Genomic DNA, 17,160 nt, shown 5'->3' with positions numbered 1-17,160 from the left:
GATTGTGATCTACATTCAAGTTCAAGATTAAAGTTCAATTTCAAGTTCAAGTTCAAATTCAAAGTTCAATTCCTAGCTAAGTCTTCCTTTTAATTTCTTGTCATTACTTTTACCTTTTGCTATTTCAATTCCAAGTATGATTAGATAGATCTTTGTGGATTTTGGATTGAGCAATGTTGTATGGATGTTCTTGAGCTTTGAATTGATCAATTAGGTTTTGCAATTGCTTGATTATGAGTTTGATTGTGTGAGTGGTGATCCACTTTGACTCTTGTGTAGGGGTGATCAACCTATATGAGAGGTGTTTGGAGAAGGAGTCTCATCTACGAGAGTAGAGTTACTCCTTAGCCTAGCCTAGCACATTTCCCTCTCACCTTTGAGAAAAGGGAGAAGTGGAAGATAAGAGGCACATAACGTGTTTGACAAAATGCCTCTCCTAGCCTAGTGATCACAAGGATGACATTACGGTCTAAGGAGTGAGTCCATTGACCACGAGAGTGGCGGTGGTGTTGGTGACCTTATCTCATTTTCATTATCTAAGTGTTGCTAGCCTAATATCTTAGAAAATCAAGGATGCCTATATGAGTTGCAAGATCCAAATCCTCTTTTCCCAATTGATTGTTTCCATTGTTTGTTCCTTATTTTCATGATGTTTCATGCGCACTTCTTACTATGTTTGGGTTAGCTTTCAAACACTAAACACTCTTGTGCTTAATCTCCTTACCGCTTGAATTCCCTCCTTGCTATCCTTAGAGAACGATACTCGGAAATCTTTCCGTTTTAACACCTATTTCTTTCCATCCACCGCGAAAACTACAACTCATCAATTTTTCACCAACAAGCATAATTGAAACAATTAACAAATATAAATACTCCTAAATAAAAAGATAATACACCTTATATCTCGTAATTATGAGTACAAAATGAAGATTTAATATTAGAGCTATCTGTTTTAATTTAACCAACGGATTAAAATGGAAGAATTTTTTTTTCAAAAACCTTGCTTCCATCATTTTCATGGTTGTTCATACATGGCCGATTAATAGTTTTCACTCTTCATTAATCGATCAAACATTTTGTTTGGGACATAACTGAAGGCCGCCACCGTTGAATTAATATAATTAATCAATTACAAATTGCGAACATTAATCATGAATTTTTATTTAATTTGTTCATTTATGTAATTTGTCATGTCCATTTTGTTTTTATATTTATTAACTTAATGTTTAAAATTAATTATGTTGTCATATAATTATCAAAAAGAAGTAATCATAATAATATTAATCAATTTGACGATATTACCCCTAGATTTAACACCTATTTAGCAGAAATTTTAACAGAGGACTATTTGTGGTCAAAAATGAAAGTCAGAGGACCATTTGTGGTCGAATTGAAAGTCGAGGACTAAAAGGAGTACTAGCCCAATAGTCAGAGGACCATTTGTGGTCGAATTGAAAGTCGAGGACTAAAAGGAGTACTAGCCCAATAGTCAGAGGACCATTTGTGGTATTAACTCTTTATTTTATATGCATTGTAGTTTCATAACAACACAATTACAAGTGTGTTTGGTTCGCACATGAGAATCGGAATCGGAATGGGTATTAAATACTTGGTAATAGTAATGGGTAGGTTTTGGTGAAAGCATTTTCCATGTTTGGTAGTAGGATGGAATGGAAATGATTATTAATAGTTGGGGAAGAGGAGGAGGAAAGGGAAATGAAACCCTTATTTTACTAAGGAATGGATTTTGCAATTAATGGGGTAATCAAAACCTATAATAGTGTTCTAAAAACCTGTCAACCAAACAATAACAATGATTTTGATACCCATTCCTGATAGCTAAATCTGTCAACCAAACACACCCTAATATATCATTTCGATATAACTATAGTTTTATTTGACAATATACACTCAATATGTGAGACATGTTATTTAGTTTCTTTTTATACATACTGTAATTTCATTTTAGCAAAACTAAAATATCATTTCTATTCAACTACACTTCAATTTGACATATACACTCAATATGTGAGACATGTTATTTAGCTTCGTTTTATACATACCACAGTTTCATTTCAATACAACTAAAGCATCATTTCGATTAAATTACAGTTTCATTGGATAATATAAACACAATATGCGACACGGTTTCATTTTAGATACACTGTAGTTCCATTTTATTATGAACACACAAAAAATAAGGAATTTGTTAAAATGTAACGACTGTCATTTCTTTACATAAAGAAAATGGTTCCGTTTTTGGAGCATAGTCCACGGTATAACAACCGATAATAGTGTAATTAGGCCTCTCAACTGAAAGGGAAAAAATTCATTTAAACACTTAAACTTGTAAATAAAGTGAAATTAAACCTTTGAACTTGTAAATAAAGTGCAATTAACACTTTTAAAATTAAAGGTTAATATTAATTGTTGCGGTGTAATAATAATAATAATAATAATAATAATAATAATAATAATAATTATTATTATTATTATTATTATTATTATTATTATTATTATTATTATTATTATTATTATTATTATTTTATTATATTATATCTTTTTATTAAATTATTGCGCAATTTATAATAGGATTGAGTGATTAACTAATTAACAAACAAAGAAGATAGTAAATTGTTTTTCTCTTTTTCTTTTAAGAATGACAAAATATTAGGGTGCGTTTATTAACGGAAGAAATAACTTATTTTTAATAAAATTAAAAAATTAAATAAATGAAAAACTAGAAAAATGAAGAATCCATTTACTTGTCATTTCTTCAATTTCGAAAATGGGGATCAATTCTCAATTTTTATAGATTTTGGAGAACTAATTTAACATGCTATCCAAATTGGAGAAATTGAATTAGTATTAAGGTAGCATGAAAATGAGAAATAGGAAAATGGTGGAACATAATATATGAAAATATGAACTGCAAGAGAGATATACAAATTATAATAAGTATAAATTAAATGTGTATGTGCAAATGTGCAATTACATTTTTCTTTAAATATGTATACATATTAATTATTTACTACTTTTTTAGAAAATGTATTTTTAGATTAAGAAAACGACCTTGAAACGAATGAAATTTTTATAAATGACTGGAATGAAATGTTTTTAAATGCATAAATACTAACCCTTGAGAGATAGATTCTTACTTTTAATTTATTTTATTTTCTTCTTTGTTTATTATCTACGATGGATCTCAGCGCTGCACTATGCTTACTTCCCAGGGGGCTATCTGGTTGCCATATCCTACTTAAAATCAATTGGTGATAGGTAGGTGGACATTAATCATTTAACCACATCCCTCCATGGTAAGCCACAGCGTCACGTCTCGAATCGTGCAGGTGTTGAACTCGGCCAATCCTACCGACGCCCAACAGTCTAGCTTCTTTTTCTAACCTTTGCTTTATTGTCACCACCTCCTTCTCTATCTCCTGTCTCTAATATGAGCACTATTGTCTCTCTAATTTCATTAATTCACAATATTATTAAAATTATTTATTTATTAATACTTATTAATTAATTACCTTTTAAGTAATTAATATTAGCGTATCAATTTTTTAATTATAATTGATTACATTATTTTCTTGAAAAATGAGTTCCAAAAATGAATTCAAAAAAAAAAAAAGAAAATTAGACAGGAAGAAAACTGGATAAATGAAAATGGAGAAATAAAATAAACAAGTTCTTAGGTTTTCATACTATAATCATATTACATGTAGTTTACTTCTTAATGTGACATTATCTATAAGGTTCGTTGTTCATTCACTCCTTGATGAGACATTATCTATAATGATTATAATTTGTTGAAAATTGTTTTACATTTGAATTGGTCCCTCTAGGCACAAGTTAGTAAATAGTTCACATACATGATGATTAAATAAATAAATTAATTAAAAAAAAAAAAAAAAAAAAACTGATCAATAATAATACATTTTAGAGAGTAATTTTGCAATTTTATATTAATTTTAGTAGAAAAAATAACATATTTTCAATATAATTTTTTTTGTAACAACGAGCTATATGATTCGAGAAGAAGAAATTCAATTCTTCTTATTATACAATATCTTATGTGAACAAAAACTACATATCTTAGAAACTCTTATGACTGAAGTTGAATAGTTCAGTTTCAAATAAATTGAAATTAAATATAGTTATACCGATCTAATACTCGAAAATGTCAAGCAGAATACCAAAAATAATAATAACAAAGGGATATGAAGAAAGATGATGCGATATTATCTTGAAGAATGAAGAAGGGTGGTTTTGGTGAGAGCATTGGCAAAAAGGAGAAACAATAATGAAGATGACATGAGAGGAGTAGAAGAGCCCATGGCCTCCCACTATCAAGATTCTCTAAGAGGCGTGTGCACTAATTAGATGCTTTGGGTTTGGTTCGCTACTGCTGCCCAAGAATGTTTATCTTATTGAAAAACTACAACACTTTGGAGAAATTAAAACATTTTTGGAACTTATGTACTGTGCATGTCTTATCATTGTGGGTGGGTAGTTGTTTAATATGAGAACTTATCTAACTTTGCACATTTATTCAAGATTTCAAGTTTGTAATATAAAAGACAAGTAGCAAAGTGTTTTTGGAAATGGTGTAAACTGACAATTTGCATTTAAAAAAAAAAACAAGAAAAAAAAGTGAAATATTAATTAAACAAAAATGTTAAATATCGTGTTTAAAATTTTAAAATCTTATATTTTTGTATAATATTGTGATTAAGGTTAAAGTTATGATATACTACGTAATATTTTGTATAATTTTATATACAATTTTAAAGTAAATTCTCATGAATCATCTAAGTTCATGAATCAAACGGACTATTCACCGCTCACAAAAATATAAATTTTAACCATAATATAATCATAGTTTTTAAGATATATTCAGATTCAATTCAAATAGTATACATTTAATTTTGGCCCTTTGATTGAACCAAACCACAACCACCGCTACTATCCCATCATACCCCATTTCTCTCTCCAAAGTCCTCCTATAAATACCCCCTCAAACCCACAACCTTAAAGCCATAGACATCTTAAGATCTTCCGAGAAAACCCATTGTTGTAAGCAAGTTCTTAGTTGCCCTCAATCATCTACCATGTCGGACAAGTGCGGAAACTGCGACTGCGCTGATTCCACCCAGTGCACGTATGTACATCTCATTTCATTTACTTTACACATACGGTTTATGCATATATGGCTATACAACTCAGTATGTAGAATCATATATGCATCCGGCCAAAAGCACTGTCTTTTTTCTTTTTTGGTCTGTGAATATAATGATGAAAGGAGAATTGCTGAATTTGCAGGAAGAAGGGAAACAAGATGGACGACGTTATTTTTGTGACTGAGAAGAGGTAGCTTTTCCTATATTGTTTTGTCCGCCAAAACTTATTATAGAACTCTCTTGATAGAGTTGTGGGGTACTATCAGTATTTGTTCTTATAGTACCCGGTACAAAAGTTAAAAAACATACGGAGTATATGGTATAAAAAAACTGACTTGGCACCTTAGAATTTTCATGTATATAATTACGAAAATTGTTTGATGTATCGGGATAGAATCATAGAAATGACGGATTTGAAATCATTACTAATTAAGTTAAATCTTTTGGAGTTGTGTTGGGTACGGTTAATTCTTGTTCCCATAGTACTTGGTACAACTCAAAAACATACGTAATTGTACTCGATCGGTCAGTGCAAAGACACTGAATTGACACCTTAAAATTTTCATGTATATATAATTATGAAAATTACTTGATGCATTAGAAATAGAATCATAAAAATGGCGTATTTGAACTCATGACTAAGTTAAATCTGCCGGAGTTGTGTTGGATATCTTAGTTCTTGTTCCAATATATAGTACGGTACCTAGTACAACTAAAAAACATACATGATTGTTCTCAGTACAATGAATGTCTCATTTTCTTTAGAGTGATTTGAGGATGAAAATCCACTGTTACTACTCAGTAATGTCTAAATTTTATTTATTATATTATATTATTGTTAAAATGTGCAGTTACACTGAGGGCATAGGGAAGGATGTTGCAGCTGAGAATGATGGGTGCAAGTGCGGAGCCAGCTGCAGCTGTACCGACTGCACCTGTGGCCACTAAGTGCAGACAGCAGAAATCAACAGCCATGTGATTCTAAATTTCCAAAACCCTTATACTATGATGTACTCCGTAATAAATAAGTTGTTATGAAATAATTTGTGTGTTGTAACATGTCATAGTATGTAGGTTCAATATGGTATGGCTGTCTGATCTATCTCTCTGTACTCTTATGTTGTTCACTTTGTGTTAAATGGATAAGTAGTAATTAAGGTTATATATTCTCTGTCTTCTCCTCTTACTACAGTTTACTATGAGTTAGGATGCAGTTTTAATTGCTGGGCCACTAGAAGAAAACAGAAGAAGAATGATCAATCTAAAGCTGCGCTACACTTCACACTGAGTCCATGACCAACAAATACGCTTTAATTTACCAAACAAGAACAAAAAAAATCAAGAAAAAAGTGGTGTCTAATGGTTGCATTGTTAAAAAATCAATAGGAAATTTTACATTTTTTTAATTACCCAAAGTGATCAAAACTCTAGATTTTCAGTCATAAATGGTTGTTCAGATGAACTTTTTGATTACTTGGGACATTTTAAAAACTCCTGGTAGCTATTTCCAACTACCACTAGTCACCAAGAAAATTTATTGAAAATTTTAGATGGTTAATTAACTTTGAATTTGTCCTCTAATTTTCAATTACGGTAGTAAAAAGTAGCCATATTTTTGTCAAATTCGGACCAAAAAAAAAAACAAAAAAACAATTGCACAATTTCTCTACCGATTCCAACCATTTTTCTAGCATGATGGTGAAATAAGTTGAAAAAAATATAAATTTATCTCGTTTTTTTTTTGGATGATTATCGGTAAAAGTGGATGGATAAATGATGAATTTTTCTAATGTAAAAACTAAAGATAAGAACAAAGTACTTATTAAACAAACTCAGGACAATTTTCGTAATATCAATATTTTTGGATAAAAGTGTTATTTAGAATTAGTATTTAAAAACTTTAAATAAATGATTAAATTTTCCCTTTGAAAATTTATTTGTAAGTGATTTATATTGAAACATGAATACACACTTAAATATGGCAACACATGATTTTGTTTAAACATATAATAGTATTTTTGCCCGTGCGTTGCACGGAATGGATTTGCTATAATATTGTAAGAATATTTGGATCGATATATAATTATATAAATTATAACATCAAATATTATATAGCGCAATTGATGAAATTTGTTGGACCGATTATGTTTTCTGATGTTTTCCTTACTTGAATTAGAGCAAATAATTGTCCAATTACCCGTGCGATGCGCAGATAAATTTTTTATTATATATTTAGATAATAAAAATAAAGATAAAATTATTTTAAAAAAAAATTTAATATTGAACATGTACATTTATTTGATTATAAGATTAGTGCACATGTATTACTCAATTAATTGAATAATATATGACTTGTTTGTCTACAATTATCTTAAAAAGATCAATATGTAATATGACTTATGTAATTATATTATTACTAAAATAAATATGGGAAAATTAGAAATAATTTAATTTAATTATTATAAAAATAAATTAAACGACCAATGTTTAGTTTAATTATCATAATAATTATTAGACAATTATTAATAGTCCCTTACACTAATATATGTGTAATTATACTTTTATAACTTAAGTATATTCATGTTCACTGTATCGCATTTAGTTTTTTCTTCTTGCTCGATATTTGAATGAATTAATTGTAATTATTATAAATAATCTAACAACCCATGTTTAATTAATTTTTTAAAAGTTTAAATAATTTAAAGTTTTCAAAAGGAAAAGTGTAATTAATTTTTTTAAAAGTTTTTTAAAAATAATTTTCAGTCAATTAGTAATGTTCTTTTCCTTTCCAATTTGCCTAATTTCCATTTCTTTTTTCGTTAGAATCTTTTTAATTTGCCTAATTTCCATTTCTTTTTTCGTTAGAATCTTTTTATATTTTCAAATTTCCATTTCTTTTTTCGTTAGAATCTTTTTATATTTTCAATCAATTAGTAAAATCAGTTTTCTTTTCCATTTTATCTTTACTATTGTTTGGGCGGGAATTTCATAAAGGATTATTTTATATTTATTAATAGTAGTATAGATAAGTATTTGAATTATTATTATTGGTGTAAATAATAATTAATAAAAAAAATTCTTATAAAATTATGCCGAATTTGTTTTCATTATTTTCACAATTAGAATGGTTTAATTATTCTCATAATTTGGTAAATAAAATTTTGTTACCAATTAAACTTTATTAATTTTTTTTACCAATTAATTAATAATATTAGTTTGTGCAGTATAGAACACATCCAGTATAGAACAAAATTTTAAGAAGAATTTACCAATTAGCTTATTGCTATCCACTCCTCCGGGAGCCTTTAACGATCCAAAATCTTTGAATTTGAACATGTGTTTGTAAATGGATGCAAGTCCCCTAAGAAAGATCATGAAATTTAAAAAAAAAAAAAAAAAAAAAAAAAAAAAAAAAAAAAATTAAAAAAAAAAAAAAAAAAAAAAAAAAAACAAGCAAAAAGTTGAAAAAACTCAAAAAAAAAAAAGGCAGCATACTAACAACATAAAAAATGCATAACAATAAATACAAAATAAAGCAATATGACCAAACATGAAAATAAAACAATATCTTGACCGCAGCAACAGAATTTGCAAATTTGAAAGTGGAGAGGTCTGGAATAATTGCACTACGTTCTGCATATCTTATTACGATAGAATTGTAGTATGATAGGAATTGTAATGTAGAATTGTGATATAATAGGAACTGTAATGTAGAATTGTACAACGAATAAAAAAATAGGAAATAATCGCATCCTAATGTGTATGACTTTCAACAGTAGACATTGTCTCCACCTATCTTCATTTAGAATGTAATTGCTAAAGATTTGGTTCATTAATGAAGTACGTTATTTTTCAAAAAAAAAATTATTATACTAATTAAGCTAATAATTATATATATATTACGTATAATTCCCGAGAATAGTGTACTATAATTTTATTAGGCCGTTTTTTCTCCTTTTATTAAGATGTTTTTTTTTTATACTTTTCATAATATAACTTTTATCTAACTGATTTTGATACTAATATATAAATCATGCATTTCAAGAATTTTTTTACCTTAATTGATTTTCCCCACCTTCCATTGTATTCTTACTTTTTTAGCCACATAATAATAATAATAATAATAATAATAATAATAATAATAATAAAACTACTCATAATGACCCCTACTTTCGTAGTTTCGTTTTACTCAATAAAATAACATATTAGAATTGTTTATAATTTCATATTTAATTTTATTAATTAAATATATAATAAAAATATTAAAAGTATAGGTTGAAAAAATATGTATTGGCAAATACTACATTATAATATAGTCAATAGTACTAAACAAGTATAGTTAATAAATTAGGTAATAATTATGGTATGATTAATATTATTATTAAAGTAAAAAATTTGGATATGATAAATTACTAAATACTACGTATAATTATACTAATATTTAATTAAAATCTAAATGAAATCAAACTTAGTTCTTATATTACACCGAATTTATTACCGAAATGGTCCATCGACTATTGCGAAATTACAAATTTGGTCCTCGACAATTTTTCGTGCCCAATTAAGTCCTTCGATTTTGAAAATTTTAACCAATTTGGTCCTCCGTTTATTTTGTCGTTAAACTTAGGACCAAATTGATAATTTTGCTATAATCAAGGAACCAAATTGATAATTTTGCTATAGTCAATGAACCATTTCAGTGAAAAATTAACTACCAATTTAGTACTTTGACTATAGCAAAATTACCAATTTGGTCCCTTAACTATAGCAAAATTATCGATTTGGTCCCATTTTTAACGGCAAAATAAACGGAGGACCAAATTGGTTAAAATTTTCAAAGTCGAGGGACTTAATTGGGCATGAAAACTTGTCAAGAGGACCAAATTGATAATTTCGCAATAGTCGAGGGACCATTTCGGTAATAAACTCTATTATACCAATTTGCAATGGTCCCCGACTATGTTAATTTTTCAAAATTAGTCCTCGTCTATTAATTTAGACAAAAAAGACACCTGCCTTTTGAAATTGTTCCATTCCGTTTATGTCCAGTTAATGAGACGTTAAATGTAGGGGTAAATTAGTCTTTTCAATATGGCATTCTTCTTCCTCTTCCGCTTTCCCCAGGCATTTATGTCCCAACAGCTTTCCCCAGCAGCGAATTTATTCAACGACTTCACAAATCACAAATCAACAACAAAATGTATGAATTAAAATTTATCACAAATGTATCAACAACAAAATGTATGAATCCCAACAGCTTTCCCCAGACGTGTTGCACTGCTGCGTGACATCTCTTTAAAAAAAAAATTAAAATTGCTTCCAGATGGAGAAGAATTGCAGCCTTACCACCAAATCGAAGCTACCGTCCACATCGTCCATCTAAAAATGGTCTGGAGATGTTGTCACCGCGAGATGTAGCCTTACCACGCTGCTGTCGTGGAGCGGAGGCTCCGTGTGCGATGGCGGTGGCGTGAGATCTGGAGTGCGACGGTGGTGGCGTGAGATCTGGAGTGCGACGGTGGTGGCGTGAGATCTGGAGTGTGACGGCGGTGGCCTATTCGACGTGCCTGGAGATGAGGCGCTTAGCAGACTAACAGAGGGCTGAGATCTGGAGTGCGAGGGCGGTGGGCTGTGCAACGGCGACGGCCTGTGCGACGGTGGTGGCCTGTGCGACTGCAGTTGCTTGTGCGACGGCAGTTGTTTGTGCGACGGCGGTGGCATGTGCGACGGCGGTGGCATGTGCGCCGGCAGTGGGCTGTGCGACGTGCGTGGAGATGAGGCGCCGAGCAGACTAGCAGAGGTCTGAGATCTGGAGGAGGAGATGAGGCTGCTTAAGTTCAGTGCTTCTTTTGTGGGAATTGAGGAAGGAGATGGTTATATAATGAAAAAAATTAAATTGCCTTACACATAACGCCTCATTAATTGAACATAAACGGAAGGACCATTGTTGGAACAATTTCAAAAGTCAAGTGTCTTTTTTGTCCAAATTAAAAGACGATGACCAATTTCAAAAAATCAACATAATCGAGGGATCATTGCTGGAATTAACTCTTACACCAATATATAATGTCTATATACATTATTACCATTAAAGAATATAAGAAAACATATTGTATATACATGTGCATGGCAATAATAATGGGAAAAGATAACAGAAGTCAAAAAAATTGTGTAGTACAACTCTTATAGCATAATGTATACAAAATATTAACACAATAAAATAGACATAAATCAGGGGTATAATCTGGATTGAGACTTATTTGGTGTGTTTGGTAAATAGCTGTTAGTTGATTGGGTTAGTGTGTTTGACTTGTTGATAGCATTATTAGCTTATTGTAGAAAAGTTTTTGGTAAATTAGTTATTAACTGATAGCTGATTACATACAAATTAAAATAATTTTATCAAAAAGTCGATCAAAAAAGTTGCTTTAAGTATAAAAGCGACTGGAGCTCCTATGTTAAGGGTCATATATACAATTTCCACTTACAAAGATTAACATATCATTTTATAAACTAAATTTGATTCTGAGTATTATTTGATGTGATAAAAGATCTAATTAAATATTGTCCCATTAAGACACATATCTTATTTAGAAGTCATACACTTGCACCTTAAAAATACAAAAATAAAAAGTTAAATATTCCCTCAAACTATTGATAAAATAACAATTAAGCTATTAAAATGCAACAAAATTTTCAATTGATGAACTCATAAACTTACAAAAATAGTGTAATTAAGTTGTTTAGCTTATAAACTTTCTAGTAAAATGTGATGTGTAGTTCCATGTGACACTAACTAATATAAAAAATATTTTAAATAGACCTGGCAAATATGAACACGACCCGTTAACACGACACGAAACTGAATACGAAAATAACGGGTTAGTGTTTACTATTAATGTATCTCGGGTTGTTAACGGGTTGACCTGTTATGTTTTGTATCTTAACGGATTGACCCGCTAAACCTATTAAGAACCTGTTTAACTCGTTAATATTATCGTGTTAACCCGTTTACACAAACATGTTTATAACCCACTAAGAACCATTGTCATTTAGGTAAGAATCATTGTCATGAATGAGATTACAAATTAAAAGATATCATGAACATGAGTAAAGATGAATTTACTACATGTCTACATTAGACCAAGATCCTGAAATTTGAATTTTTATTGTGTACTTCTTGAATGAGATTACAAAAGACATCATGAACATGAGTAAAGATGAATTATTTGAATTTTTATTGTGTACTTCTTTTATTATGATTTTTTTAGTTTGTTTGATGAATTGAATGGTAGGTTTTATTTCTTTCTTCTTTTTTTTTTTTTTTAAAAGAGTGTCTATCGTGTCAGCGATTTTAACCCGTTAACCTTAACATGTCAGGTCGGTGTTGGTGTTGATGTGGTACACACAACCCTAGACCAAATTGTCCGTTTAACTTTAACTTGTCAGGTCGGTGTTAGTTGGTGTTGATGTGGTACACACAACCCTAGACCAAATAGTTTGCTTTATTCACATGGATGTGGATCAAATCTCCAACCTCATGTTTAAGGGACAAGTTGTTGAACCATCACACCAACCATGTTAGTTGTGACGGTTGATTTTGTGAAATCTAATGATTGTAAAATTTTTCAGTATTTTAATTAATTGTGGGGGCAGTTTCTTTCCTGACAGTAATTTTTTATTTTAAGCCGTCACACAAGTTTAATCCTTGCCGTGCAATTAGAAAATTGGATGATGTGGATTAAACCACATGATCTCACCTAAACACTAATTATCATAAGAATGATATATATATAGTTTTCAACAATGGTGATGATAATGGATCGAAGGGAAAATTCCTTCCTTCAATTCATCTCCAGATCAAGAGGCGAAGAAGTCTCTCCTTCTCGCCTCTAGACTTAGCTTGGAGACAAAGAAGATGACCTCTTTGTTATATAACATCAATCGTTATATCGTGGACCATGGTCCACAGTGCACTGTGGACCCTGGTCCGAAACGACGTCGTTTCGATGTTAGTGGACGCGGACGCGGACGCGAATGACTCCAGGGAATTCATTATCTTTAATACACATAATCTTATATAGAATACACAGAACGTTTGCCTAGAATACACAGAATGTTTGCCCGGCCAGAATACACAGAATATTGACACAAAATACACAGAACTCATCCTCCTAACATTCGAATGCACAAACACATCACAACATGTGTTAATAACATGAATAGACAGAATATTGACACAAAATACACAGAACTCATCCTCCTAAACATTCGAATGCACAAACACATCACATGTGTTACTAACATGAATACACAGAACGGTTGCCTGGAATACACAGAATGATTGCCTAGAATACACAGAACGATTACTTAGAATACACAGAATATTAACATAAAAACAGAGACCGGCTGAAACGGGAAACGTGATTTCCAAAAAAACGGACGGTTAATTTACAATGCTCAAAACGACGTCGTTTACGTACGTGGTGCACATTGCTATATGCACCGTGGTCCACGGTATAATTTGCCATATAACATGCACTCTAAAAATTATAAAATCATGTTACATAAATTAATATAGCAAAAAAATTATTTAATTAATGTAATAAAACTATTAAATTACGTCATATTAAATAATATTTTAATAATCAAATTGGTTTGACAATTGGCTTGATAACGACAATGTTTCAAGTTTGACTCTTATGAGAGTTGTCTATTAACCTTTTTAATTTGAGTTGGTCAGTTTTAATTAATCTATGTTGGTCAGAGTGCACTGCTTTTATACGGGGACTAAATTTTTCCATAAAACAAAGATTTAAATCAAATTTGATTTGCATATCATTTTGCAGAAGAATATTAGCTACTTGTACAAGCAACCAAGTCGGAAACCATGAAAAAAGTTTTTTCCTTTTCGTCTCAATTTCAAGACTTCGACAGCAAATGGAAATAAAAAGGATGTTGGAATCTTTCAATGTCGAATTTATCTCCAGTTGTTTAATTCCTCTGGAAAGGATACCATGCTATGTGGTGAAGAAATTGCGAATCTTTTTTCTTCTTTTGATAAAAATTAATATAAAAATTTAGATTTTTTTACGGTATCAATTGATGTTTATAGTATTGGACTATTGGGTATAATTATATATAGTACTCACATATATACTGAAAAAGCTATATGAGCTCTCAAACTAATAGTAATAGTGTAATTAGGTCTCTTAACTAGAAAGAGAGAAAAACCTCAATTTACTTCTTCTTTTTTTTTTTTTGAAAATTAAATGTGTATGTGTAATTACATTTTTCTTTAAATACGTATACATATTAATTATTTACTTTTTTTTAAAAAGTATTTTTAAATTAAGAAAACGACCTTGAAACGAATGAAATTTTCATAAATGAGTGGAATGAAATGTTTTTAAATGCATAAATACTAACACCTGAGAGATAGATTCCTACTTTTCTTTTATTTTCTTCTTCGTTTATTGTCTATCTTCTTTTTCTAACCTTTGTTTCATTGTCACCACCTCCTTCCTCTAGCTTGTAGCTTCTATCTCTAATGTGAACACTATTGTCTCTCTAATTTCATTAATTCATAATATTATTATAATTATTTATTCAAATGTATACATATTAATTATTTACCATTTTTTTAGAAAATGTATTTTTAAATTAAGAAAAAATGACTTTGGAACGAATGAAAGCTTCATAAATGAGTGGAATGAAATGTTTTTAAATGCATAAATACTAACACCTGAGAGATAGATTCCTATTTTTCTTTTATTTTCTTCTTCGTTTATTGTCTAGCTTTTCTTTATTTTTTTTTTCTAACCTTTGTTTTATTGTCACCACTCACCACCTCCTTCTCTAGCTTCTATCTATAATATGAGCATTATTGCCTCTCTAATTTCATTAATTCATGACATTATTAAAATTATTTATTTTTTAATACATATTATCTTTTAAGTAATTAATATTAGCTTATTAATTTTTTAATTATAATTTATTACATTATTTTCTTGAAAAATGAGTTCTAAAAATGAATTTAAAAAAAATTAGAGAGAAAGACAAATTCATAAATGAAAATGGAGAAATAAAATAAATAAGTTATTGGGTTTTCATACTATAATCATATTACATATAGTTTACTTCTTAATGCGACATTATCCATAAGGTTGTTCATTCATTCTTTAATGTGACATTATTTATAATGATTATAATTTGTTAAAAATTGTTTTACATTTGAATTGGTCCCGCTACGCACAAGTTAGTAAATAGTTCACATACATGATGATTAAATATGTAAAAAAAAATCTGGTCAATAACAATAATACATTTTAGAGAGTAAATTCTGTAATTATATATTAATTTTAGTAGAAAAATAACATGTTTTCAATAAAAATTTTGTTTGTAACAATGAACTATGATTCGAGAAGAAGAAATTCAATTCTTCTTATTATACAATATCTTACGTGAATAAAAACTACATATCTTAAAAACTCTTATGACTGAAGTTCAATAGTTCAATTTCAAATTAATTGAAATTAAATATAGTTACGGACCGAATACTCGAAATTGTCAGCCAGAATACCAAAAATAATAATAACAAAGGGATAAGAAGAAAGATGATGCGATATTATCTTGAAGAATGAAGAAGGGTGGTTTTGGTGAGAGCATTGGCAAAAAGGAGAAACAATAATGAAGATGACATGAGAGGAGTAGAAGAGCCCATGGCCTCCCACTATCAAGATTCTCTAAGAGGCGTGTGCTCTTCCCTGTGGGACCGACCATCTCAGCTCGAAAGATTCCACTTGCTCCTATTGAGTATTGACTATCATCGAGGTGGACACGATTCCATTCAATTTGGTTCACCGATCATGACTTCAAATTCATTGATTTACGATTCATAAATAACATATATGAATCATAACCTTAGCCGCTAATATACGTACAATTTCTTGACGATTCATGCATCCACAATTTTAGTTCATGAATCTTTGATTAACCGGATTTTATTTTATCTTTTGCATTTTAAGTTTTAACATTTAATTTTTTAAAATAAGAAAGTTTTTAAATTTTATACCAAAAAAGTGAAATATTAATTAAACAAAAATGTTAAATATGGTGTCTAAAATTTTAAAAGTCTTATACTTTTGTATAATATTATGATTAAGATTGAAGTTATGATATAATATTTTGCATAATTTTGTATACAATTTTAAAGTTACATTCCCATTAATCGTCCAATTCATGAACCAAATCGACGATTCACAGTTCACAAAAATATAAATCTTAATCCTAATCATAATTATTAGGAATCAAATTCCATTCAAATAGTATACATTTAATTTTGACCCTTTGATTGGATCAAACCACGACCACCCCTACTATCACATCATACTCCATATCTCTCTCCAAAGTCCTCCTATAAATACCCCCTCAAACCCACAACCTCAAAGCCACAGACATCCTAAGATCTTCCGAGAAAACCCATTGTTGTAAGCAAGTTATTAGTTGCCCTCAATCGTTTACCATGTCGGACAAGTGCGGAAACTGCGACTGCGCTGATTCCACCCAGTGCACGTAAGTACATCTCATTTCATTCACTTTACACATACTGTTTATGCATGGCTATAAAGCTCTGTATAATCATATATGCATCCAAAAGCACTCTTTTTTTTTTTTTCCTGTGAATATAATGATGAAAGGAGAATTGCTGAATTTGCAGGAGGAAGGGAAACAAGATGGACGACGTTATTTTTGTGACTGAGAAGAGGTAGTTTTTCCTATATTGTTTTGTCCACCAGAACTTATTATAGAATATGAAAAATTTTAAGGTATCAATCAACACCATATACAACTTGAGTTGTGTGGGGTACTATCAATATTTGTTCTTATAGTACCCGGTACAAAAGTTAAAAAACATACATGGTTGTACATGGTAAAAAAAAAAAAAAAAAAAAAAAAAAAAAAAAAAAAAAAAAAA

At 29.8% G+C, this 17,160-nt stretch overlaps 2 long non-coding RNA genes across 2 annotated transcripts in view; one reads left to right on the top strand and one right to left on the bottom strand.

The window, feature by feature from the left end:
* The first annotated feature begins 5,050 nt into the window (after positions 1 to 5,050).
* The window catches only part of LOC116022412, a 13,875-nt gene continuing 1,765 nt past the window's right edge, over positions 5,051 to 17,160 (top strand). Inside the window, exons 1-2 of the long non-coding RNA XR_004099177.1 lie at positions 5,051 to 5,164; positions 5,326 to 5,373. This is a non-coding gene — a long non-coding RNA (uncharacterized LOC116022412). The remainder of the gene's footprint in view (positions 5,165 to 5,325; positions 5,374 to 17,160) is intronic.
* On the bottom strand, positions 10,201 to 11,048 carry LOC116022413. The gene is made up of 2 exons (XR_004099178.1): positions 10,530 to 11,048; positions 10,201 to 10,354 (listed from the first exon to the last, which is right to left on the bottom strand). It is a non-coding gene; the product is annotated as an uncharacterized LOC116022413 (long non-coding RNA).

This window comes from Ipomoea triloba, chromosome 6 (assembly GCF_003576645.1).
Source record: "Ipomoea triloba cultivar NCNSP0323 chromosome 6, ASM357664v1".
Lineage (NCBI taxonomy): Eukaryota > Viridiplantae > Streptophyta > Magnoliopsida > Solanales > Convolvulaceae > Ipomoea > Ipomoea triloba.
Note: the sequence above shows the minus strand (reverse complement) of the source record. Positions and strands in the feature narration are given on the sequence as shown.